The 27,202-nt window shown below is 37.6% G+C and overlaps 1 long non-coding RNA gene across 1 annotated transcript in view; it reads right to left on the reverse strand.

The window, feature by feature from the left end:
- Nucleotides 1-312: 312 nt before the first annotated feature.
- LOC140849056 (uncharacterized) overlaps nt 313-27,202 on the reverse strand; it is a 29,486-nt gene continuing 2,596 nt past the window's right edge. The window contains exons 2-3 of the long non-coding RNA XR_012130539.1: nt 7,313-7,436; nt 313-372 (exon numbers count right to left, since the gene is read on the reverse strand). This is a non-coding gene — a long non-coding RNA (uncharacterized lncRNA). The remainder of the gene's footprint in view (nt 373-7,312; nt 7,437-27,202) is intronic.

Consider the following 27,202-nt stretch of genomic DNA (forward strand, 5'->3'; position numbering starts at 1 on the left):
AACTCCTGACAGAAGCCAGAGCCTGAGTCTTATCTTACTATGTAAATATTTAATCATGATTTGATACTCTCTAGATAAGCGGCAATGTGTTATTTGAATACTTGTAGCAATTATATGCCTTTATACAAAAAAATTTCTTGAAGATTCATTGTAAACTTTTATCTTTAAAACCCCTCATAAAATAGCAAGTTTTTGCCTAACCCCACAGGATACAATACCATACTATTTATGAAAATTTGCCACATGTAAAGGTGAGGTGCTCAATTTCCCAGAAATCTTCTGACCACATGTCAGAGTTCATCAGCTTCCAGTCCTGCCTCTGCTGCAGCTGCTTCTCTGAGAGGTGCACGGAAGGGTGGGCCACTGGGTTTTCTGAAAAGAAATGTCAAAGATGGTGTATGACTGCACAATAAAGCCATCATCATTTCTCTCTTACTAGTGCCTTAACCAGCCAGATGTTACTTCTTAGTAAAACGCTGATGCTCTTTTTCTTATTTTAAGAAAGAGATTTCATTTGGGGTTCACTTGAAACAAAGAAGGGACACATTTCCAGTAAAATGCTTCAGGGTGGCAATTAGATCCTTCTCTCCTGCTCTTTCCCGTGATGGATTGAAGACATTTCTTGGATGAAGTAAATCTTGGTAGACACCTTTTAAGCTCAACTCTACAGCATTCGGTGAGTATATTTGGGGTCTTCTCTGAGTATAGAGCATGCCCTCCCCTGGCTCATAGTAATGGGCTCCCCAGGCATTTCTTAAGGGGACTTTTGATGCAGGAATGCTTCTTGTACATACTTCATGCTATGGAAGTATAGACTTCCTGAAACAAGGAGGAGCTTGCATTATTAAAATCATTTGTGCCAAAATATGTCAATCATAAATATGTAAAGGACTCCAAAATGACCAGGAAATGTATTACCAGTTGAAGGTTGAATCCCTTAGAACATATTATATTTAAATTCTACTACATAATCTAAAACCACACTCCAAACCCAACCGAGTCATAAGCCATTAAGCAAAAGAAAGACTGGCATAGGACAATGGGGTTTATCTAATTTATTTATTTATATCCTAAAACCTCCTCAATAACTCCACTTTCATGTGTAATAGCTATCTCAGATTTAACATGTCAAAAATTGAACTCCTGATTTCCTCTTGAAAAACAAAAACAAAAACAAAAAACAAACCAAAAAAAAACTTTACATTCTTTCTCATATCAGCAAGTGAAAAATAACCTCTTTTTCCTTCATCCTTCTTTCCTCCTTCCTTCTTTCCTCACCTACTTCCTTTCTACCTGCATGCTCTTTGTCTCTCCTTATAATAATCAGTAGATATTTATCACAGAAAATATAAACAAGTATTTCAGATGTTGAGTTGTTGCATTTGTATGCTTTTAAATTTCCTGATAGTCTGGCTAGATCACTTTCTGATCTAATGTGCCACTTTATATCCCCACCAGCAGTACTCAAGATGATCTATTTTCCTGCACACAGAACAGCACCAGACACTCATTTGTCTTACCTTTTTTATGTCAATAAGCAAAGATTGAAGCAGGACTGAGACCAGAATGAAAAGTGACCTGACTCCAAGACAGGCTCTCTGCCCACTACATCAACTTAAAGGGGGCTATTATTTTGAAATTCTTACAGTGGGATAACAGCTTAGAAAATATTTGCAGTGCTAGGCAATGTGCTTACAGAGAGAGTAGCTCTTCGAGAAGCTGAACAAACGTGGATGGGTCCTCCAAGGAGCAGCACCGGGAACACACAGAAAGCTTCAGGATCATGCCAGGAGTTCAGGGGCATGGTTTTTCAGACACTCCGTAACTATGAGACATTCCTCTCCTGAAAACCTACAGGAGAAAGTCTGCCCTGCTCTGCCACTTGGCTCAGCATCCCAGGACTGTGTGATTAACAGCACGTAAGCAACCCTAGTGTGTTACTGCCCCTTTCAAGACCAGCTCCTGGGCATTTGTAATTTCCCCTCCATTACCATTTCTTTAATTCTTCCAGACAGAGGAAGGAATTCTCCACCCAAACATATCTTCCTGGCTGACTTGGCCTCCTCTTTTTCAATACATTTTCTCACTGGTTTTTATTGGTCTTTAGCAAAGTTTTACCGCGATTGCTTCTACAACAGACCAAGCAGGCACAACCTGTATCTGACAGAGACTGAGATATAAATAAACTTGACTGAAGAGTCTCATGTGTCCTCAGAGAGAGGATCTCTAAGGGATTCTGGGGTGAGACTGAGCCAGCTCACCCCAAGGGGGTACCTGGGCATTTGGCTCTGTCTATGGAGAGCCAGAGAGAGTGAGGCTCTGTCTTTCCAGAGGTTCATATTTTTCAAGATTTGCCAATAACCTTTACCACTTGGTGCTCTGGAAACGCACAGACACAAAGAAGGAGAGTAAAGGCCATTTCAAAGCCACCGACTCCAGGTGAGGCAGTCAGTCCACAGTCTGTGATGCTTTTCTGCAGGAGGCAAGAGACTACAGCAGTCTCACGTTCTTGGCTGCCTGAGATCAGCCTTCTGCAAGCCTCGCACCCATCTCCCAGGCTGCCCCTGCAATACGAGGAGCAGGCAGTCATCACAGCCAGGGCCCCGGATTCCAGGTTGAGTGGATTACCTGCCTTGCCCCAGGTGGTCTGGACAAACCCTCCTACATCTCATCAGTCAGAGAAGCCTGGGCCTCTCTACTCCCTGAACTTACCCATCTTTCTAACCTCCCCTACTTCTGGCCTTGAACTGTGCCCTCTGGGTGCTTATCTTCACGAACTCCAGCATAGTATCTTCAGCTTCTTCTCTGGAGCTTTCCCTCCCTTCCTGCCCTTCTTCTGACATTTCTGATTCCTTTGCCAGCCCCTCCAGAGGGCGCTGCTCCCTGGCTTTTCCTGCCTTACAACATGAGCTGTTCATCGTGGCTGTTAATGTCTTTCAAGGCCTGAAGGTGAGTCAGGTTTCCTCCCTGCTCTCCATTCTGTTTCCAATCATCTCACTTCTCCTTATTCCAAACCTTGTGCTGCCTGGGAAGTTCACACCCTCTGATGGTGCCACTCAGTCACGTCTACCACCATCCTCCTAGTCACACCCTTTGCTCTACGGTGATGGCTACAGCGCTGTGTCACTGCCTTTATTTCCACTCCTACTCCTTCCTCATTTTCTTTGGCTGCAGTATTTATATAAATGATCCCCCAACAGTTTGCCTCTGCCTGTGAGCTCCTCACCTCCAGGGATCTCATTCTCCACCTCCCATTAGCAATCTGAGTCAGCTGCCCAACCTCATCGTCTCTCATGATTGCATTTCTTGAAATCCTCAGGTTCAAGATTCCCGCTCAGCCGTAACCCCATTCTATTATTCCAGCTCATTACTTAATTCCATCATTTCATTCTTCTAAACAAAATGTAAAACCCTGTGATCCTATGACCCTTTCCCTATCCATATTCTGCACACTTCACCTTTCCATTCACCTAGTGTAAACTGCATGGTCCATCGTTAAAATCTTTTTCTTGATTGCAAACGTTCTTAACTCCCCTAATCCCTCCTCTTCTATACTCACATACCCCAAATGTGGCTGATTACTTCCTGAACCCTTGCAGCTGAATATTAACTAAAAATAATTTTAAAACTATGCTGTCTGGTCTAAATTTATTATCACAAATCTAAAGAAGCAATTTCCATGGCCATCATCCCTACAACTGGCCAGTGTGCTTGCATTCTCACTGCCCAGAATGGCTATTTCTCACTTTCATCTTCCTCTTCAAACAACCTTTGCCACATATCTCCATTCATGCTCTCAGATGATGACCATATCTCATGTTGTACAGAGTAACTCTAAATACTAGGCAGAAACATCCTCATTTCTCCTTCCAATGTACTAATCTACAACATGTACTTGACTTGCCTTCTGTCTTGTTAGGGTGGAAGGAAGATTTCCACTTCTATCCCAGGCTAACCCAGCCATCTACACGATTGATCCCACCATCTCTCATCTTCCCAAATATTTCAATTCTGCCCCATCAGTTTTTGCCTTGCTCCTGAATAATTCTCACCAAAGCTGATGGTCAGTGTGAAACTCATATTGGTAGTGGCATAAACAGTACTGTATACTTTTGGTGGGAATTCTCAGTGTACAGGTCAAGCCATTGTACATTTGATCTAAAAGATAGATTTTTAGATTGTATGTGAAGTTGTGTACATGTGTATTTGTGTGTGTGTTTATTTCCTTGTAGGTTGTTCATAGCTTTTATCAGATTCTCTTTGAAAGTTGGGGAAAGCTTGTTTTCTGAAGCAAACAGTTTAAGAACTATTTTATTGAGTAGAGCCGATGCCATTGTGAGTTTGTTTTTGTGGCCACTCTTTCTACCAAGTGAAATTTTCAGATTTATCAGATATGAATTTTACTATGTGTAGTTTAGTGCCTACTAACCATATTTCATTTTTATGTGCTTATATTGACTAATTATAATCAACTATATAATTAGATAAAAGGCTAATGATTTTGTTACTGCTTAGCTAACATTCCGGTGAGTTGAAAACCATTGATTTTGCATGTTATTCTTATATACAGACACCTTCTAAATTATTTTATTTATTCTAATGCATTTCCAATAATAGAAAATCATTCTTTTGGTAGAAAAATATTTATTGCTGATACTTTTGCCCAAACTGATTTTAATACATCAGGTGAATGTGTTAAAACACTTGCAAAAATATTTCCTAACTAAAATTAGAAAAGGAAATTAAAACTATGAGATTATTCTCACTCATAATCAGCATTTATTTTTAAATTTGATAATAGCTTATATTGGTAGTGGTGTAAACAGTACTGTATACTTTTGGTGGGAATGTAAATTGTGAGGGAAGAAAGAAGAGTGAATCAATATTTAAAGGCATAACTCCTTTGATCCAGTAATCATATTCAGAGGTATCTATGATATAGAATTTCTGGTAGATGTACATGAAATGGTACATGCATTCTCATGGAGTTCCTGAGACCTAAGCTGAGATCTGAAGGACAATGAATAAAATTTTGCAGGTTGAGATGTCCAAAAAAAATAAACAGGTTTTGATTTGCCCTATTTTCCATTTGGATGAATTAACATGTTTAAAAGAAAATTTAGAAACAACTGGAAAAATCCAAAGGAACACAACAAATTTGACTAAAAACTCCAAAAGCAAATGAATAGCTTATTACTGATCATAAACTATATACACATACAACATTATTTTGGTTAAAACAGCCACAAACTGATGCAGATTCAAGGAAATAAGATACAGCTATATCTCTTGATTGGATGAAATGTCAAAGAATTTGAAGCCATATTTTAAAATCACCACAGTGTCTGTTCTTATTCTTCTAGTAGAAGAGACTGACAGTAAACAAATAAGTACAAAATATATTCATTGTAGCTCATTTAGTCCTCCCAACCACCTTATATGGAAATAGTTCAGAAAGATAAGTTAACTTGTGCAGGGTCACAAGACTAGTAAATAAAAGCTAGCATCATTATGTTCTTGAAAGGGAGAATGTATGTCAGACCACAGCTCAAATCATCTTAGGCAAAAAGGGCAAGTGTTGGCTCACACCACTGGGAAAGACCAGGTAGACTTGCAGATAGCAGGAATCAGGGAGCTGAGGCTGTGGGTCACCCCTGCAACTGGCTTCCTACTGACCATCAGCTCTATATATCTTGTACCTTCTGTGGCAGACTAGCTTTCTCCAAAAGGCTGCTAGCAGCTCTTCAGCACACACCTTGGTTTTGCCACTGAGAGTGTTAGTCCTTTCTAGGGAAAGACTGATTGGACAGGTTTGTGTTGATGTCCTTCTTGGGGTCTTCCACAGACAGAGTACTACCACTGGAAAGGAATAAGCAGTGGCTCTAGAATAACGAAGCTGTTTTCAAAAAGGAAGGAATGCAATTCAATAATAAGTGCCCACTTCAAAGAAACTAGGAAAAGTGCTTCAGCCCCATGACACTTCTCCATCTCACCTACAGAAGTTCCATAAGCTGCTTCCACAAAATTTCCTTCTAAGTGCTTTGGGACTTTGAATTATTTCTGTTTCTCCTAGAGTCATTCAGGAGGGCCTTCAAAACTAAGCTAAGTATTTTTGCTACATATGGGTCTTTTAATTGAAAACAAAATATTTGCTTGGAGAATAGAATGTAATAATAATGCAGCAGTGTCAGGACTACTTTTATGGGTGGCAGAGTTTGGCAGTAGTTAGCAGCTACTATGGCATTAATTACATATTTTCTTATGACTCTGGTGTTTATTAGTATGTGGGAAGTGTTAAGAACCTAGTATAATCACCACTAATTTCTGCTATGATGTGCTCTTAATATAATGAAAATTGAGTCTGGTCTCTTGCTCAGTTGTACCAGACCCACACATATTTCATTCTAAGGTACCATGGAGCTTGAAGAGTTTTCAAGGCCACAGCAACTGGGAGCCCACTCTCCCCACTTCAGGGTTCTCCCTTTGCTTTCCAAAATTAGAATAAGTTTTATTGGTCTGATCATAAATAACATCTCTGTGCAACAAACTTACCTGAGGCGTACACCTTCTAGAAAATATATCTCCTTTACAGTCAAGGCATTTAAATAATAATCTCTCTGTCAAGGACATTTCTTGAGCCTCTTGAAACTAATTCAGAATTATGTTCTGAAAAACCTCTGATTTCAATTAAAATTTAAAACAGTTAAGCTACAAATGACCAGATTTTGTGCATGGTGCCATTCAATTATTGCTATTACAAAATAAAGATCTTAGGGAAGGACACGATCCTTGGGGACTATCAGAAATTGACTACATCATGTAATTTTTGTTCGACATATGCATTGTCAACACATAATTCTCAAATAATCGAAATAATTGATTTAATAGAATATCCAAATTTTAATATTCTGGATAAGTGAAAGTTTTGTATACTTATATTTAAATACAATTAATACCATTCTTTTCGTCATGAGTATTACACTGTCAAAATGTTATTATATAATAAGTGAATGTCTTATCAAGGACCAAAAGTATGGAAAGATCAGTATAGAGTACAGACTCCCATGTCAGTTCAACAGACCTTTTATTGGCCAACCTTGATGTGAGGTGCACATCTGATTCTATAGATCAAAAAGGGTAGATTTCACAGACACCTTCAAAGTACTTAAGAACACCTGGTTAGTGTGAAGTAAAGCAGGATTGTATGTTATGTGCCATCATTAATTTGATTCCATAAATTTTTAATTTTTCATCTACTATGTGTACTTAATTCATTTCTTTTGTGTTCTATGGGATCATCCACACCTTTTACCTTAACTTGCTCATGCCAATTTTTCTTCAAAAGCACGTCTTTTGCTTAGCCAAAGAATTTTCAGCGTAGACCCACAGATAGAGCTCTGTTCTCAGTTGCCACTCTCCTGTTCAGGAGCTCATACCTAAAACCAAGGGAAAGATTTAGGCATAAACATGGGTGTAAATCTTCATGACTTTGGATTAGGCACTGGTTTCTTAGATATGACAGCAAATACACATGAAACTAAAGTAAAAATAAATAAATTGAACTTCATCAAAAATTAAAAACTTCTGTGCTTCAAAGCATACCATCAAGAAAGTGAAAAGACAACCCACAGAATGGAAGAAAATAATTGCAAATCTTCTGTCTAATGAGGGTCTTGTATCCAGAAAACATAAAGAACTTTTACAACACAACAATAAAACCCAATAAAGAAAAAGTAATTAAAAACAGATGAAAGATTTGAAGTGACCTTTTTCCCAAGAAGACAAACAGATGATCAATAAACACATGAAAAGATGCTCAACAGCTTTAGTCATTGGTGAAATATACACCAAAACCACAATGAGATATCTCGTCACACCATTAGCATTGCTATAGCACAAAAGACAGTTAACAAGTGTTGGTGGGGTGTGGGGACATGGAAACCCTCAGACATTGCTGGTGGGAATGTAAAATGGTACAACCACTGCATGAGAAACACTTCAGCATTCCTCAAGTTCAGTGTAGAGTTACCATACCACTCAGCAATTCCACATCTAGGTATTTGCCCAAGAGAACTGAAAACATGTCCATGCAAAAACTTGCCCATGAATAGTCATAGCCGCATTATTCCTAATAGTCACAAAGTGGAAACAACTCTAATGTCTATTAGTTGGTGAATGCACAATTGAGGAATATCCACAACAAAGAAACCGTATTTGGCAATCACAAGGAATAAGGTACTGATCCATGCTGCAACATGGATGAACATAAACAGCTACATAATGTATGATTCCACTTGTATGAAATGTCCAGAATGGGCAAATCTGTATAGACAGAAAACAGATTCATGGTTGTCACAGTTTGGAGAGAGAGAAGAATGATAGTGACTACTAATAAGTCTGGAGTTTCTTTTGGGGGTAATGAAAATGTTCTGGGCTCAGTGATGTTGAAGATGGTTGCACAACTCTGTAAATATGCTAAAAAAAACACTGAACCGTAGGCTTAAAAAGGGTGAATTTTGTAATATGCAAGTTAGATCTCAAGAAAACTGTTGCAGACAAAATAAATAAAAATAGTAAAACCAAGGAAGATGTAATTATCTAGAATCAATCAGCTAATAATTCCTGGGTGCTTATGGTGAGTTATTTATAACCTTGTAGTATTAGCCCTAAAACATGTACTTGGTAACATAAAGAGAAGACATCAAGGGAATTTTTCCAGTCACCCGTTTCACATGAGCTTTGGAAGCTTGGTCCTGGTGGTTACGATGCCTTCTTTCGTGTGTGGGACTTGATCCTTTTCCCAACCAAACAGCCAACTTTCCTTTTTCTGGTTTCAGACACCTGTTTCATTTCCCAGCCAGGGTCAGTAGTCCTCCTGGGATCACTTCGCCAGCTCCCTCCCCTGAGCACATGACTCCACTTCAGGCCCAATTGAAAGATCTCTGACTCTTCCAGTGTTCCGTGTTTCCCCGGCACTACCTCCATTCCTTTCCCTGCCAATGTGCCTATTTGTTCCCACTCAGATTCCAAGTAGTGACACAATCTTAATGATTTTCAGATGATCTTTAATGATGTCATTTTATTTGAGTACATGGCAAAGAATAAAAGTGAGCTATCATATACCCATGCTTGAAATAAGCACCTAATGTGAATAAACTCCCAAATCTGTTTAACAATAAAGTATACGTTCTATTTTCTGCTGCTTTTAGTAGTACGAACTTCCCAATGTGCCCTGTACCCAAAGTAGCATTTTCAAAAGTAGTTGAGATGCAATTGAATGAGCCAAAAATTCTCTGGAAACAAACCATTTGACCATATGTCCCGTATTAGATATTTCAGGTACCAAGATCTTGCCTCCTGAAGACAGTGTCTTGTGAAATTCAATCATTTCCCATTCATGTGAGTTTCCTTCTAAAGAAGTTGATTAGCCTTGGAATTATGATTTGTTGAATTAATACGACAGCAATTTATTCAACAAATCATACCCAGAACAATAATTTGAAGTATTAACTCATTAATAGTTTGGTTTCATCAGACTTGTACCTCTTTCCATAAAACTTTAAGTCTTTTAACAAATATCACTATTATTCAACATTGTATTTCCTGCCAATGCACTAAGGAGAAGGAGGATAGAGTATTATTCTTGGAAAGTAATTGTTATTTGTAAATAATATGGCTTATCTATCTAGAAACCCAGAAAAATAATGAAAACTGTTAAAACCCCTAAGATCTATTAAGAATTATGTGTTTAATACAAGGTGAATATAACAAATTAATAGCTTTCTTTTATATTAACAATAACCAGAAAATAGAGTGAAAAAATCCATTTATATTAGCAACAGTTCATGTAAAATGTATAGAAATTAACTTTATGAGAAATGTGCAAGCTTGATAAAAAGAAAATATCTTGAACTTTATTAAACCTCATGCAAGAAAAATTTCAAAGATAGAAAAACATATTATGTTCCAACCTGGATAATCTTAATAATAAAAACCTTTACATAATAAATATTATATATCATATTTAATGTAGATAATATATAAAACTATATAAAAATAGAATTAAATGTACTCTGTAAATGTAATACAATGTCAAAGTTCCAAGGGTCTGTTCCTTTGGTAGACTGATCCTAAAGTTCATCAAAAAGATTTAATATTCAGATTCAATGGTAAGTAAATTGGTCTGGAAACATAATGACAAGATTATGAGAATTTAACTGCTCCATTTAGCCATTTATATAATAATTATATAACGAAAAACTTAAATGTCTTTGTGAGACACTCAGGAGGATTGGGAGAACAGATGTTTAAACCTGATTTTATCTTTGTCTCTTCTCAACATTCCTATTTCTGTTCCTCTAAGTAATCAATGAGTCATCCTCAGTGACGTCTTCTAGTTTTGATACCCATATTGTGGATTGCTGAATCAGCCTCTTCAAAAATCTCCAGGTCTCCATTCTCTCAATGCTCCAAAACATTCAAAAGACTGCTTTTGGAACGTTGCACAGAGCTTCAGAATTTGCAAAGACGCACACCCAGCTATTGGATCAAATTTAAATGACTGCATGCATAGTTTTTAGTTGCTATAACCATGAAGTTAGACAGACTTCGCACTAACAATGTAACCTTAGGCATAGTTCTAACACCTTGCTAAGCCTCAATTTCCTACTCCTTAACAGGCATTATTATATTATCTCGTAGGGATTTTGTAACAAATGTGCCAGGATAATCAACTGAGATACCAATCTAAGTTACTGTGCTCATAGAAGTAGAGCACTGAAAGGAATAAATTTTCGCTCATCCCAAGAAGTTAGACATTGTGTTTTGAATTCTGAGTTTCTTGTCTTGAGATTTTGAATCATATAGAAGAAAACAGACACTTCCAGGCATCTCTAATATCCCAGAGCCTGGATGGCCTCAGCATCTCGTTGGGCAGAAGTAGAGGAGCATTGAAATGAGAGATTTCGAAAGTCCTTCCATAGACCCAGAAGGTGATAAACTGGGACATTCATGAATAGTGGGAGCAGAGCCTCGTTCCCCCCAAGTGGCTGAGGAAGCCTTAATATCTTATATAGGAAAAGCTGCTAGGTGCCTCTACCTCTAAGGCTCTTTTGCCCACACTTGGCACAGAACCACTTGCCTTCAAGGAACCTCATGAACTTAGAAACCAAGCATATCAAGGTGAACTGAAGGCTGGGGGCCTTACTGAAGCTTCACTGAGACTCAGGTATGGTGTGAGGGAGAGGAACAGTATCCATTAAACACAAAGGAGAGAAAATTGCCCATCAGCTGAAAAAATAGAAATGGGAAACTAAACGGGGTGTTCTGGTACCAATTCTAGTGTGTGTGTGCTGATGGGGTGGCAGGGAGGGGACTCCCCCAGCACCACTAAGCAATTCTGAGACATCAGCTGGGTGTCCTACAATTCAACTAATTCTGACACTACACAGAGATGGCCTCAGACCCCTAAAAGAGTGCTGCCCCCTCCCCTTCCTTCAGATGCCAATTACAAGTCCAAGTAGTCACCTGTGCTTCTGGCCAAGTGGCTACAAATCAGAGGTTCCTAAGACCTCCTTCTCTGGTTTGATTAATTTGTTACAGTGGCCCACAGAACCCAAAGAAACTTTTCAATTACTAGATCATCAGTTTATTTAAAAAAAGGAGGTAACTTAGAAACAGCCAGATGGAAGAGCTGCATGGGGCAAGGTATTGGGAGAGTGTGGAGTTTCCTTGCCCACTCCACACACATGACGCTCCCTGAATCTCCATGTGGTCACTAACCCAGACACTGAGAGATCAACCTGTCCTTTTGGGTGTTTACAGAGGCTTCATTACGTAAGTGTGATTGATTACAGAATTGGCCATTAGCAGGTGATTCCCCTCGAGCCCCTCCCCCTAGGAGGGGAGGCACTGAAAATTCTAACCCTCTAACCACATGATTGGTTCTCCTGGCAACCGGTCCCCATCCTTTGGTGAGGGTCCAAAAGTCACCTGATTTACATAATAAAAGACCTTTTTTGCTCTCAACATTTGAGAAATTCCAAGGATTTTAGCTGCTCTATGATAGAAACGGGATGAAGATCAACTACACATTTCTTACAAACTATAATATCACAGGAAGAAACTTTATTTGACTTGTAGAATTTTTTTAAAATGCGGAATTTTTTAGATCAGTATGTAATGGAACTAAGTTTCATGCATGTTACATTAAAAGGATAATGAAAATGAATAAAGTGCTCAGCACATTCGTAAGGCCAGCCTGGAATCATGGGTTAAAAAATAGAATTCACCTCTCGATGGGAGGAGCTGCAAAAAAATTGTGGCCGATTCTGCAGTCTAATACACATACTGACCTTGAACTACCTAAAATTTGGACTTGTCATAACTTAACAGAAAATAAACTGTCTTGGTCAAGTCATCATTTTCTTTGGATTTTATTAATAGAATTACCATAATTCCTGACATATACACATAAGAAGCAATCAAAATAATTGCTCTTTTTCTTAGTGTAGGACCCAGGGCTGGCCTAACTTGAAGAAATGACCTATTCCAGGCTGAAAATAAGTTTCACAGGCAGTAGTATGCAAACAGTGAAGGCAGAGTGAGAAAGGCCAAGTTATCACTTGTGTTGCAATTTCGAAGAAGAAATACTAATCTTGCACACACACCCAACCACCACCATCACTACAAGTAGTATCTAGCAGAAAAAAAATGATTTCTTCTGCAGAATAAAAATTGTAGACTTTATATTGTGTCCATCTGTCAGAGTTCAGGCAGGAACATAATGGCACATTCACATGAGGGTAATTTGAAGAGAGTTCAATAAGATGACTAATTTAAGAGCTACAGGCAGGGGGAAGGGAAACAAGAAAGTTTTGTGCAATACTTTGGGCTCTAGGGAGGGGAAGAGGATGCTTTGCTACCACCTTTAGGCCTGACAATGTGAAGGGGACTGGCAGTTACTGGAACCCAGAGGCAGAGGTCTGGGTGGAAAACACCACCTGCCAAAAACTAGAGCCTTCCCTTAGAGAAAACAACCAATCCCTGGCGGCCCTGCAGGCAAATTTCTGGGTTTATCAGTACCCAGATCACCTCTCCTCTCTCTCCATCTTCTGCTGGTACTCCCAATTGGTCCAACCCAACCCAAGGGCACAGGACCTTTTTCTGTGTGGTCTGTGCAGATCAGCACTTGTGGGAAACAGCAAGATGGAGAAATGGGAAGTGGTTCTGGAGAAGCAAAAAGAGGACAACCCATGGGGTGAAGAAATAATCCTCACCTCTTAACTGAAGGACCTTCAAAAAAGTGTGGCCATTTTTGCATCTACCATGCCAGTGGGTCTCATATTAAATTCCTGCTATTTCATATATTCTTTTGAAAATCTTATAACTTGTATTAGTCTGTAAGGGCTGCTGTAACAAACTACAACAGACTGGGGGGCTTAAACAACAGGCATTTATTTTTTTCACAGTTCTGGAGGCTGGAAGTCCAAATCAAGGTTTCCACAGAAGAGATGTCTTTCCAGGTGTCTCTTCCTCTTCTTATAACAACGCCAGGATCCCACGTTATGGAACTCATTGAACCTTAATTACCTCCTTAAAGGCCCTATCTCTACATACAGTCACATTGGGGGATAGGGCTTCCATCTGTGAATTTCAGGGGTAAACGATTAAGTCCATAACATTACTCTATGTCCTTTATTTCTGGTTCAATCTGAGCAAAAGGAATCCTTGAAAATCCTTCTAAACTGCTGCGGCTAGTTAATGTAATTCTGAAATGGTAATAAGGCACTTTTATGAAAGGGGAAGAGGGTATGAAATTCCTAATAGTAAATTCATTTCAAATAACCTGTTCAAGTCTTTCTTGCCAATGGGTTTCAGCCCCGGGCAAGTTCGCTATGGATTCAGTGTGACCAAAGAAATCACATCCTTTGGGGTGAAAGGGTTTATTACCTGGCTTCTTCTCCCGGCAGTAGGTCAAGCACTAGCATCTCTGCCTCCACCCAGAGAACTGGGCCGAGCTCTCTATATAGTGCAATGATAGCTTATTGCTTAAAGGTGTGGAAGCGGTAGCCTAGCAACAGGCCAGTTACATCATCAGGTGGTTTAAGTTCAGTGAGGATCCTGGCCATAGGAACCCCAACTTCCCCACAAAGTCTAAAGCTGAAAATCTTCACAATAAAAATGTTTCATGTTTGGTAGCCAGGGAAGGATCCTTACTAGGGTGTCTTGGAATCCTCCTTGGACCCATGTGGTCCCTCAGAATGGGCCCCCTTCCACATCTCAAAGCATTACACAGTACTTAAAAGCTGTGTTCAAACTGGCATCTGTGACTCCAAAAGTTATAGAAAATTGGGTCTCTTTTGTTTAACACAAATTCTGTTTCTTCTTCCTTTGGACAACAAAAAAATGTGATAAATGGAAGATGATGACAGATATCTTATCTTAAAAGAATGGGCATAAAAGATTTAATATCCTCCCCTGCTGATATATGACATGGATAAAAAGCATCCCAAGAGGGAAAGAGGTACAAGGCGTGGAGTGCTGCATGGGTGATCTGGAAAAGTGTCCTGGGGTCAGCAGAGGTGAAACCTGCCATTCTGGCCCTGCCACCTCTCCACAGAGGTGCCCCCCATGATCCAGGAGGGTACATTTGCAGGAAGAGTGTTTCTTTGTGGTGGCCTGTGGATAAAATGAGAGTTCCTGTGGCCAGGATTCTCACCTGGCCCTGGTTGACTGGTTCACTGCACACCTGTGGGCAATACATGGCTATTGACTCTATATGAAGAGCTCCACCCAGTGCTCTGGGCATGACACAGTGGCATGGCTGCAAGGCTGCAGAAAAGCAGAGCAGAGGCTAGGGTGGTGGCAGTGCCAAGGACAGGGGCCCAGAGGACAGCTGTGCATACAGAGGGACCCAGAGGCAGAGACCAGCTTGCTGCATGCAGACTCGCTCCTAGTGAACAGGATTTTAGTGACTGACCTGCCAGCTGGAAATAAAGTTGGGTATTACCCTTTCACCCCAAGAACATTTTGCTGTCAATTTCTTTGGTTACATTGAATCCATAGCGAACTTGCCCGGGGCTGAAACTCATTGGCAAGACGAGGCCCTTTTTCTCCTGGGAGCTAGAGTTTTTCTGTTGGTGAATCTCTCTTGCCCCCTGGGCATATGCAGAACTATGCAGATCCTTGCCAGCTTACCTGGGGCTGTGCTAGTCTAACCTCCATTCACCCAGCCAGGGTTGGCTCATATGGGGCTGCCACAACTTCTCTCATTTCTCCTGCCGCTTAAACTGTTTCACTGTTGCTTTTCATTCTAGCAAATTTTTCTAAGTTGAGAGCCTTAAAGACTTCATTATGAAATTATAGACAGTCAAAACTCTTGAACAAAATATTAAGACAGTATGATTAAAAGCTTTAAAGATTTAAAGCTTTAAATGTAATTTCTCCTCTAAAGGGACTCTCAGTCATAGAAAAAACAATCTCATTTTATCAACAGTGAAAATTTCAGGGTCAATGCATAGTCTAGAATCATCATAAAACTTAAATATGAATAAAATCCCTAATAGTAAATATGCATAACATGTATATATAACACATATATATGTATTCATGTGTTCATACAGTATATGTAAATATATGCTTGAATTTTTAATAAAAAGCCAGAAATTGTTGACACATAACTAAATATAAACAAACCTTTAGTAATCTAAAACCTGCCAATATAAATTCTCAGAATTTCTAGAAAAGTGAAATATTCATTACTTCCATCTCTTCTCATAGCCAAAGTGTACTGATCTTTATGGATCTCACAAGTATTTTCCCATATGTAGCACCAGATTTCAGCTTTCGGCAAGCTCACTGGATTCAGTTGGACTGAAAAATAACAATACTGCTTTGGGAAAAGTGTTCATATCCAGCTTTATTCTTGCAGTGACCAGTTGGGCACTTAGATTACATCCGCTGTGTCACAGGGAGCAAGCCTGACATCCACAATTGGCCTAAGGCATGGGGCAGGGGTCTTTACACAGCAACACAGGCAATAATGGCTCATTGCCAACACATGTGTAAGCATGCACCTGTGCAGTCGGCCACTTATCACATAACTGTGATATGAGATAGCATTGCACATGGGCAGTGGGTCAGGCAACCATCCTGGCAATAGTAACTCCATTTTCCCCACATCATATAACGTTGCTATTTAAACTTAGTAATTGATATAAATATATCAGCAATCGGAAGACCTGATACTAATGTGATCTACTTGGAAACTGTGCCTTCTAAATGAAAAATTAAAGAACTCAGTTGAAGGATAAAATGTTTATATAAAAAGTAAATACTGGAAGAGCATGAAGTTTTCAGATGCACTACCCATAGATTGGATGAGCTTGAAATCTTCAGCAAATAAAAGTTTTGAATTCTGTCCACATCAAATTTTAATGGGTAGGTTGTTGAGATTTCCTACTATTATCTAGGGCCCTCCAGTGGCAGGACATTTGTGTTTGCATAATGTGGGGTTGCAATTATTTTAAAGTATTATTGAAATGTATCAAAGACAAATCCACTCCCTTGATTAATTCATTCAAGAAATATTTATTACATATCTACTGTATAAAAGGTACTGTCCTTGGGCTTCAGCACTGAAAAATGCAATGATCCTTGTCCTTTTGCAGCTGGAAATTGAGATAACTAGAAAATAAAATAAGTAAGAAAGGATATAGCAATTAGAAGGTATAAATGCTATGGGAAATAGAAGTATTGTAGCATGAGGAGCTAAGGAATGTGGAGGTGATGGAAAGTCAGGTTGCAATTTGTACATAAGGTAACCATGGAAAAGAGGATACTCAAGCAAAACTTTGAAGGCAATAAGACGATCATGCAATTACCTGTGAAATGAGCCATTATCTCAAAGATTTGTCAAAGAAAGATGTCACTTGAACTCCACTGCCAGAGACATTACCCAAATTCACATCCGAATTACCCAAATGATTGCTAGTGCTGTTTTCAGTAGCCAAGGCCTTCCACAGTGGGTCCAGGTGCTCTGGAGGACATCACCCCAGCCATTTAACTGCTTCTTAAATCTTGCTAACCCTGGGATTTAGGAGCTGATAAAACTACAGCTGTGCCAGTTCACAAGAACAACTTGCAGACCGAAACCACACAAACCTCACTGTTAAGTCTTGAACTTCACCTATAATTTGTAGACAATAAAATCTAACCCCTAGTTTAAGATTTATCAACCAATGTCCTTGACTCCTCCAAAGGGACTCTTGACTCCTCAGGTGATACAGAAAATAATCTCCAAAGGATCTCCACCAGACCTGTGTCAACAAGAAAACTTGAAAGAAAAAAGAAAGAAAACCTTCTTTCCACCTAAGTTTGAACTTGCCCAATGTTAAACACTGATCATTGTTATCTTAAAGTTATTTTAGAATTGGCTGCCTTTAAACAAGGTCTAGAGACAGCAAATTTGGAGACAGAACTAATGTATTGATATTCTATTCTCTGCAAGAACTGATTTAACCACTCTTCTTAATAGATAATAGATGATCCATCCCTACAGGGTGGCCTGTCACACCACCCATTGCTAAACATTGTCACAGCACCATTGCTAGTTATCTCTCATCCATTAAAGGAAGTCCATCACTAAGGACAATGTTTGGAGCAGTGAGTAAATCACCCAGGAGCCACTCATCATTCCTCTGCTCCTGAATTCTCTGATGTGGTCAAAAGTAAGGTGAAGAAGATTCATTGTCATGGGCAAATTAAAAATGGCCCCTGATGAAAATTATGGGCCTGTACTTTTCATGCAACTACATTTTTTCTACTGGAGTACAAGAACCTGTGAACAATATGGTCCTTTACCCCTTATTTCAAGATACAAAAGACAAATAGATGTCTACATGCTGCCCTTCTTTCATGTGCTGCACAATGCTGAAGGGATATCATTTCACACAAATTGAAATGTGTAACAATTAAACATCAAGGTGTGAAAATCTCCCTGAAGGACTAAAAGTGAAGGAATGGAAAAAGATATTTCATGCAAACAATAGGGAGAAAAAAACAGGTGTTGCAGTACTTGTATCAGACAAAATAAACTTGAAAACAAAGAAAGTCTCAAGAGACAAAGAAGGACATTACATAATGATAAAGGGGTCAGTCCAACAAGAGGATATAACCATTATAAATATCTATGCAACAAACACAGGAGCACCTACATATGTGAAACAAATACTAACAGAATTAAAGGAGAAAATAGAATGCAAAGCATTCATTTTAGGAGAATTCAACCACCACTCACTTCAAAGGACAGATCCACCAAACAGAAAGTAAGTAAGGAGAGAGAGGCACTGAACAACACATTAGAACACATGGACCTAACAGACATCTATAGAACATTCAACCCAAAAGCATCAGGATACACTTCCTCTAAAATGCACATGGAACATTCTCCAGAGTAGACCACATACTAGGCCACAAAAAGAGCCTCGGTAAATTCAAAAAGATTGAAATCATACCAACCAATTTTTCAGATCACAAGGGCATAAAACTAGAAATAACTTGTACAAAGGAAACAAAAAGGCTCACAAACACATGGAGGCTTAACAATATGCTCCTGAATAATCAATGGACCAATGACCAAATTAAAACAGAGATCAAGCAATCTATGAAGACAAATGAAAACAATAGCACAATGTCCAAACTTCTGTGGGACACAGAAAGGCAGTTCTAAGAGGAAAGTATATCGCAATCCAGGCCTATTTAAAGAAGGAAGAACAATCCCAAATGAATAGTCTAAATTCATAATTATTGAAACTGGAAAAAGAAGAACAAATGAGGCCCAAAATCAGCAGAAGGAGGGACATAATAAAGATCAGAGAAGTAATAAATAAAATTGAGAAAAATAAAACAATAGCAAAAATTAATGAAACCAAGAGTTGGTTCTTTGAGAAAATAAACAAAATAGATAAACCCCTATCTAGACTTATTAAGAAAAAAATAGAATCTACACACATCAACAGAATCAGAAATGAGAAAGGAAAAATCACGATGGACTGCACAGAAATACAAAGAATTATTAGAGAACACTATGAAAATCTATATGCTAACAAACTGGATAACCTAGAAGAAATAGACAACTTCCTAGAAAATACAACCTTCCAAGACTGACCAAGGAAGAAATAGAAAATGGAAACAGACCAATTACCAGCAACGAAATTGAATCAGTAATCAAAAAACTACCCAAGAACAAAACATCCAGACCAGATGGATTCACCACTGAATTTTATCAAACTTATAGAGAAGACATAATACCCATTCTCCTTAAAGTTTTCCAAAAAATAGAAGAGGATGGAATACTCCCAAACTCATTCTATGAAGCCAGCATCACTCTAATACCAAAACCAGACAAAGACACCACAAAAAAAGAAAACTACAGACCAATATCCCTGATGAACGTAGATGCAAAAATACTTAACAAAATATTAGTAAACTGAATTCAAAAATACATCAAGAGGATCATACACCATGACCAAGTGGGATTCACTCCAGGGATGCTAAGATGGTCCAACATTAGAAAATCCATCAACATCATCCACCACATCAACAAAAAGAAAGACAAAAAATACATGATCATCTCCATAGATGCTGAAAGAGCATTTGACTAAATTCAACATCCATTCATGATAAACACTCAACAAAATGGGTATAGAGGGCAAGCACCTCAATGAATCCCATACATATGACAAACCCACAGCCAACATCATACTTAACAGCAAGAAGCTGAAAGCTTTTCCTCTAAGAGCAGGAACAAGACAAGGATGCCTACTCTCCCTGCTTGTATTCAACATAGTACTGGAGGTCCTAGCCATTAGCAATCAGACAACACAACGAAATAAAAGGCATCCAGATTGGTAAGGAAGAAGCCAGCCTGTCACTGTTTGCAGATGACATGATATTGTACATAAAAAAAACCTAAAGAATCCACTCCAAAACTACTAGAACTGATATCTGAATTCAGAAAAGTTGCAAGATACAAAATTAATACACAGATATCTATTGCATTTCTATCTATTTATGATGAACTAGCAGAAAGAGAAATCAGGAAAACAATTTCTTTCACAATTCCATCAAAAAGAATAAAATACCTAGGAATAAACCTAACCAAGGAAGTGAAAGACCTATACTCTGAAAACTACAAGACATCTTAAGAGAAATTAAAGAGGACACTATAATTGGTAATTCATCCCACGCAATTGGGTAGAAAGAATTAATATCATCAAAATGGCCATCCTGCCTAAAGCAATCTATAGATTCAATGTAATCCCTATCAAAATACCAACAGCATTCTTCAATGAACTGGAAAAAATCATTCTAAAATTCATATGGAACCACAAAAGAACCTGAGAAGGAAGAATAAATCAGAGGTGATCTCACTTCCCAACTTCAAGCTCTACTACAAAGCCACAGTAATCAAGGCAGTTTGGTACTGACACAAGAACAGACCCATAGACCAGTGGAACAAAACAGAGAGTTCAGATATTAACCCAAGCACATATGGTCACTTAATATAGGATAAAGGAGCCATGGACATACAATGGGGAAATGAGAGCCTCTTCAAAACCTGGTGTTACCAAAACTGGACAGCTACATGTAAGAGAATGAAACTGAATTACTGCCTAACTCCATACACAAAAGTAAACTCAAAATGGATCAAAGACCTGAATGCAAGTCATGAAACCATAAAACTCTAAGAAGAAAACATAGGCAAAACTCTCTTGAATATAAACATGAGCAACTTCTTTATGAACATATCTCCATGTGGAAGGGAAACAAAAGCAAAAATGAACAAGAGGGACTATATCAAACTAAAAAGCTTCTGTACAGCAAAGGACACCATCGGTAGAACAAAAAAGCATCCTACAGTAAGGGAGAATATATTCATAAATGACATATCTGATAAGGAGTTGACATCCAAAATATACAAAGAGCTCATGCACCTCAACAAAGAAAAAGCATGTAAGCCAATTAAAAAATGGGTGGAGGATCTGAGCAGACAATTCTCCAAAGAAGAAATTCAGATGGCCAACAGACACATGAAAAGATGCTCCACATCGCTAATCATCAGAGAAATGCAAATTAAAACCACAATGAGATATCACCTCACACCAGTTAGGATGGCCACCATCCAAAAGACAAGAAACAACAAATGTTGGCAAGGATGTGGAGAAAGGGGAACTGCTGGTGGAAGGGTAAATTAGTTCAACCATTGTGGAAAGCAGTATGGAGGTTCCTCAAAAAACTAAAAATAGAAATACCATTTGACCCAGGAATTCCACTCCTAGGAATTTACCCTAAGAATGCAGGAGCCCAGTTTGAAAAAGACAAATGCACCCCTATGTTTATCGCAGCACTATTTACAATAGCCAAGAAATGGAGGCAACCTAAGTGTCCTTCAGTAGATGAATGGATAAAGAAGTGGTACATATACACAATGGAATATTATTCAGCCATAAGAAGAAGACAAATCCTACCATTTGCAACAACATGGATGGAGCTAGAGGGTATTATGCTCAGTGAAATAAGCTGGGTGGAGAAAAGCATCACATGATTTCACTCATCTGTGGAGCATAAGAACAAAGAAAAAACTGAATGAACAAAACAGCAGCAGACTCACAGAACCGAAGAATGGACTAACAGTTACAAAGGGAAAGGAACTGGGGAGGATGGGTGGGAAGGGAGGGATAAGGGAGAAAAAGAGGTATTACGATTAGCACACATAATGTAGTACAGGGAGCATGGGGAAGGCCATATAACACAGAGAAGACAAATAGTGATTCTATAGCATCTTTCTACACTGATGTACAATAACTGTAATGGGGTATGTGGTGGGGACTTAATAATGGAGGGAATCTAGTAACCACAATGTTGCTCATGTAATTGTATATTAATGATACCAAAAGAAAAAAAAGAAAAAAAGAAAATCTCCCTGAAGTTTTGGCATATGGCAATAACCTTACTTAAAGAAATCACTGTTTCCCTACACCCTCACAGTGAAGAAAACATAGAGGCACCCACCCTTCATTTAGCACCTCTCATCCCTAAATTATGATGCTATGCCAATAATCATACTGGCATCTTAGAAACTAATTGTATCTTTGTCTTTGCTAAAAAAGTAATACTTCTAAGATGTAGGATCACTCTATTTTGGGAAAAGAAAACGTAGCTTTACCAAAGAAGGTAGGCTAAGTATGGTACTTACTATTAAATGAAGAGATTTAAGTTGCTTAAGGAATTGTGATGACACTGAGAATTAAAATATTGTTAGATATAAGAATAATGTTATTAAATGATGTTAAAGTTGAACCTTTTAGAAATGGCAGATACCTCTCATAAGATAATAAACAAAATGTATGTATATATTTAGAAGAGAAGAGATTTAAAAGTCTGAACATGGGTCTTATGTGGATTTGAGCTTTGAAATAGTATGGTGCTAAAAAAGGTGTCAATAAGGATAAATGTAGAAGGATATTAAACTCTCTTATTCTTCTCTAAGACTGATTCCTTAAGTCTTCTATTAAGAGTCAATTTCCTTTACACTTGATATTTCTGATTCCACTCTTGCTAAATGACATTCTATCTATAAACTTGAATATTCAGGCCTTTCTTAAAAGTTACGTTTCTATAAAGAATTCTGAAAACATGGGCTGGGGTGTTTGAGAAAAGAATTCCAAAGAATAAAACCGTTAAGAAAAAAATTGTTAGACAAAGTTGAAGGCTGGGAAAATTCACTAGAATTAAGTTATCTTCAGGGCTTAATAACCAAGCAGACATTTTTTTAAGTTTGTGTATAAAAAAACCTCTTAAATCAAGATAGATTTCAAAGGTTCAATGTTGTCTCCCATGGAATGTAAAAACATTATATGCTAATTATCATGGCACCTATATTGAAATTGGCATTTATAATTCCAATTAAGTTTTGATTGGCAAAATTGTTCAGACACATTCCATCTCTTCTCCATTTGGCCAAAAAAAATCAATGTCTCTGCAAGCTAGTGTGTAGACAATTTTTATCACCCCTTTCAAAGCAGAATTACCCTTCATGGGGAAAGTTTACATATGCTCCAGATCTGTGTCTCAAGTAAAACAACAGCTAGACTTTTGTGGGCTTATCTTTAAAATGTGCATCATCCCAGGTTACATTCTCGAAGGCAGGGAATGGGGTCAGAACTTCTCTTAAGAACCCATATAGCTCGAGACCCTTTTAATTCTGTATCTTAAAAACCTCAAAATATTCCCATCAGCAGGATTCTTCATAACTTGTTCCTCCATGCACCTCCCAACTATCCATTCTTTCAGTACATCCCAACATGAAACTCTAAACCAAAAGAAAGCTTCCTCATTGCTCTGAAACATACTACGGTCATGCTTTTATGAAATGGTTCTTCTCTAGCTATCCTGTAGAGATAGTTCCACTTCTAGCTAGCTGTAATTCTGCCCAGCTGTTGGAAGAATAATGTTTCCAGTTCCTGAACACTGTGATTATGTTGCCTGACATGGTTAAAGGGGTTTTGCTGATGATGTTAAATTAATGATCTTGAGATGGCGAGGTCATCCTGGATTATCTTGGTAGGCCCATTTTATTATAAGGGTCCTTATTAGTGAAAGAAGGGGACAGGAGACACAGTGTCAGGGAAAGAGATGTAGATGTACAGACAGAAGCAGAGATCAGAGCAATGTGATTGCTGGCTTTTGAGGTGGAAGAAGGCCAGGAGCCAAGGAATGTAGGTAGTCTGTAGAGGTTTGAAAAGACAAGGAAATGGTTTCTCCCATAGAGCCTCCAGATGAAAGACAGCCCTGCTGATACCTTGATGTTAACGCATTTTGGATTTCTGACCTCCAGAACTGTAAGAATAAATTTGTGTTTTAAACCCCTAAGTTTGTGGTAATTTGCTACAGCAGCAATGGGGAACTAATACATAAGGCTACAAGGTTCAACTCAAGCCTCACTCCCTTGGAGGTTCTGCCCAAGTCATCCAACCTATCCTGCACGGTTTTCTCTAAAGTTGCCTTGTATATCTACTTGTTTTACCATTATCCCTCCAGTGTAAGATGTCTGGTAGCAATGAAACTGCATTTTGATATATACATGAGAAGCCTGGGCTGAAGATCCATATAAAGCTGATAAAAATATGGATATATCACTTGGGGTTTGTAGCATGAGATGTGTCTTCATATTCTGAAATGTTCTTAAATTATTTATTGATGATTTCTTTCCCATGTGTGTTCTTCCTTTCTAAAACTACTCTTACTCAAGTGTTAAACCTCCTTGACTAGTTGTCTCATATGCTTGACATCTCTTTCTTATTGTCCATTTCTTTGCTGTACTTTTTGTCAGAGTCCCTCAACCTGTCTTCTAACTCTTCCAAATATCTTTTATTTCTGCTGTCAATTTTTCAACTCTCAAGAGCCATATGTTGCTCTCTGATTTTTTTTCTTGATTTGTTGTTGTTTTCACAGCATCTATTCTTGTTTTGTGGATGCAATATATTCTCTCACCCCCCTAAAGATGATAATGTTAAAACTGATTTGGAAGTTTTCTTTTATATTTTCTTTTTTCCAGATTGCTTTTATTTTCTGGTTTTTCTTTTTCTTTTTTGAACTCTATCTTCAGCGGCTTTCTTTAGATGTCTGCTCACAATTGATTGTTGGCTTACGATCTATGGTGAGGAAATAAAAATGTATTTAGAAGCCCTGAATAGTGGGTGGAGTTTATTGACCTGGAGCATTATTGTAAAGTGATCTTGATGGGTCTTCACTGGGAAACTACTGATGTCAGTAAATTTGCCTATTTTCTCTTCCCAGTCTTTTACACTTATGTACAATGCATATGTATATCTGTCATGTATATATGTACTATGTATAATGTCATCTATAGGTGTCACATGAGTGCTTCCTTGTGCTGAAATAGTCTCTTTCAATTCCTGCTGTGCTGAATGTTTTTTATGTTTGTCATCATGAATGTGTGTTGAATTTTGTCACACTTCCACTGCATATATAGAATTTATTGTATGTTTCCTTTCTCTATATTTTTTAATGTGGTAAAATTGAATAATTTTTCATATGTTAAACCAATCTCGCATTCCTGGGAGTCATGATGAGTATCATTCATTTATTAAATTTGCTGGATTTAACTTGTACATTTTTGAGAATTTTTTGAATCAATGTTCAAGAGAGAGATTGGTCTAAAATTTTGTTTCCCTGTAATGCAATTTTCAGGTTTTGGTACCAGGGATACACTCTCCTCATAAAAGGCATTACTTGTTCCTCATAAGGAATATTCTTTCTCCTCCATTTTCTGAAATAATATGTGTAAAATAAGTATTATTTCTTCCTTAAATATTTGAAAGGATTAATCAGTGAAACCATAGGGGCCTGGCAATGTTTTCTGAATTAATTTTAATGAAGAATTCTATTTCCAGAATAAACATGGGGATATAGAATTTTCTATTTCTCCTTTTTTAAAAAAAAATTGAGGCACATACAATAAATCTGTGTTCAGCATGTGTATACAGTCACATAACCATCACCTAAATCAAATATCAAACATTCTTGATAATTTTTTTCCCTTCACCTTTTTCGCCCATCCCCTCACCCTCTGCCCCTACAGCAATCACCATTCTGTTCTCTGTGTCTATTTCTGTATCTCTGAGTCTATTTCTGTTTTGTTTGTTTGTTCATTTGTATTTTTGATTCCACATATAAGTGAAATCATATGGTATTTATCTTTGTCTGTCTGGCTTATTTCATTTAGCATAATACCATCTATGACCCTTTTTTTTTTTGTATTTTGGAAAATTTCCCATTTCATCTAAGCTGTTGAATTTATTTACACAAATTTATTCATTATACTCTTTTATTATTTTTGTATTGCATGTAGGATTAGTAGTGAGGAACCTCTTTCATTCCTGATAATAGCAATGTGTGTTTTGTTTCTCTTTGTTTTGTTTAGTGGGGTTCTTTTTGGGGGAAATGAAGGTAGACAGGGGATTATAACTTTTATCATTCTCATATGGAATTTATTGTTTTGCTTCATTGCCTTCACTTTTATTTATTTCTACACTTATTATTTATTTTCTCCTGTAACTTTGGGTACAATTTCTTATTTTTAAGAAAATTTTTCTTCTTTTTTATACCTTCTTTTAATAGTTTCTTAAATGTAAATTTTAGTTATGAATTGGCCTCGAAGCAGTGCTTTGGCTACCTCTCATAAATTTTGATGTGTTGTGTTTAAAAATCAGTTAATACATAATATATTCTAATTCATTCTGTGATTCTTTTTTAATCCATTAGTTATCCAGGGACATTTTGTTTATTTTCCAATATTTGGTGATTTTATGGATGTATTTTATTACTGATTCCTAACTCAGATCTCTTATCTTAATAATAATGTACTGTGTATTTCAGTCCTCAGATAGCTATCAAGATAGGCTTTATGGTCTGTCAAATGGCCTATCTTGATAAATGTTCCATGTGTATTTGGAAAAAATGTGTATTTCATGGTTGTTGGGTATAATGTTCTAGATAACTATGTTTTGGGTGATAGAATTTTTCAATAAATCTGAGTGCTTCTTTTTTTATACATGTATCCTATTTAGTGTTAATATATCCAATTATTATTGTGACCTTTTAAATTTTTCTCTTAGTTCTCTAATTTTTATTTCATGCATTTTTATATTCTGTTATAACATGTGTATACAGTTAGTATTGTTTTATGTTCTTGATAAATTGATCATTTTATCACTTTGAAATCACCCTCTTTACCTCCAGTCAATTACACCTTGCCTTGAGGTCTACTTTGTGTGATGATACACGGCACATAAGTTTCCACGGTTAGAATTTGCATGGTATGTCATTTTCCATTCAATCTGTCTGTTTAGACTTGGAATCTCTTATAAACAGCATGTGTTTGAATATTGCTTTTTCATCAAGTCTGACAATCTGCCTTCCACATAGAATTTTTAGCACATTTAGATTTAACACAATTATTGAGTTGTGTTTAATTCTATCATCTTGATATATGCTTTCAAGTTATTCCTTCCATTTGTGCTATTTTATTATTTTGAGCCTCTTCTCTATTTTCTTTTGAATTTATCAAATGTTTTTGGTATTCTGTTCTATTTCCTTTACTGGCTTTTTATTGACA

Source organism: Manis javanica, chromosome 1, assembly GCF_040802235.1.
Source record: "Manis javanica isolate MJ-LG chromosome 1, MJ_LKY, whole genome shotgun sequence".
NCBI classification, from domain to species: Eukaryota; Metazoa; Chordata; class Mammalia; order Pholidota; family Manidae; genus Manis; species Manis javanica.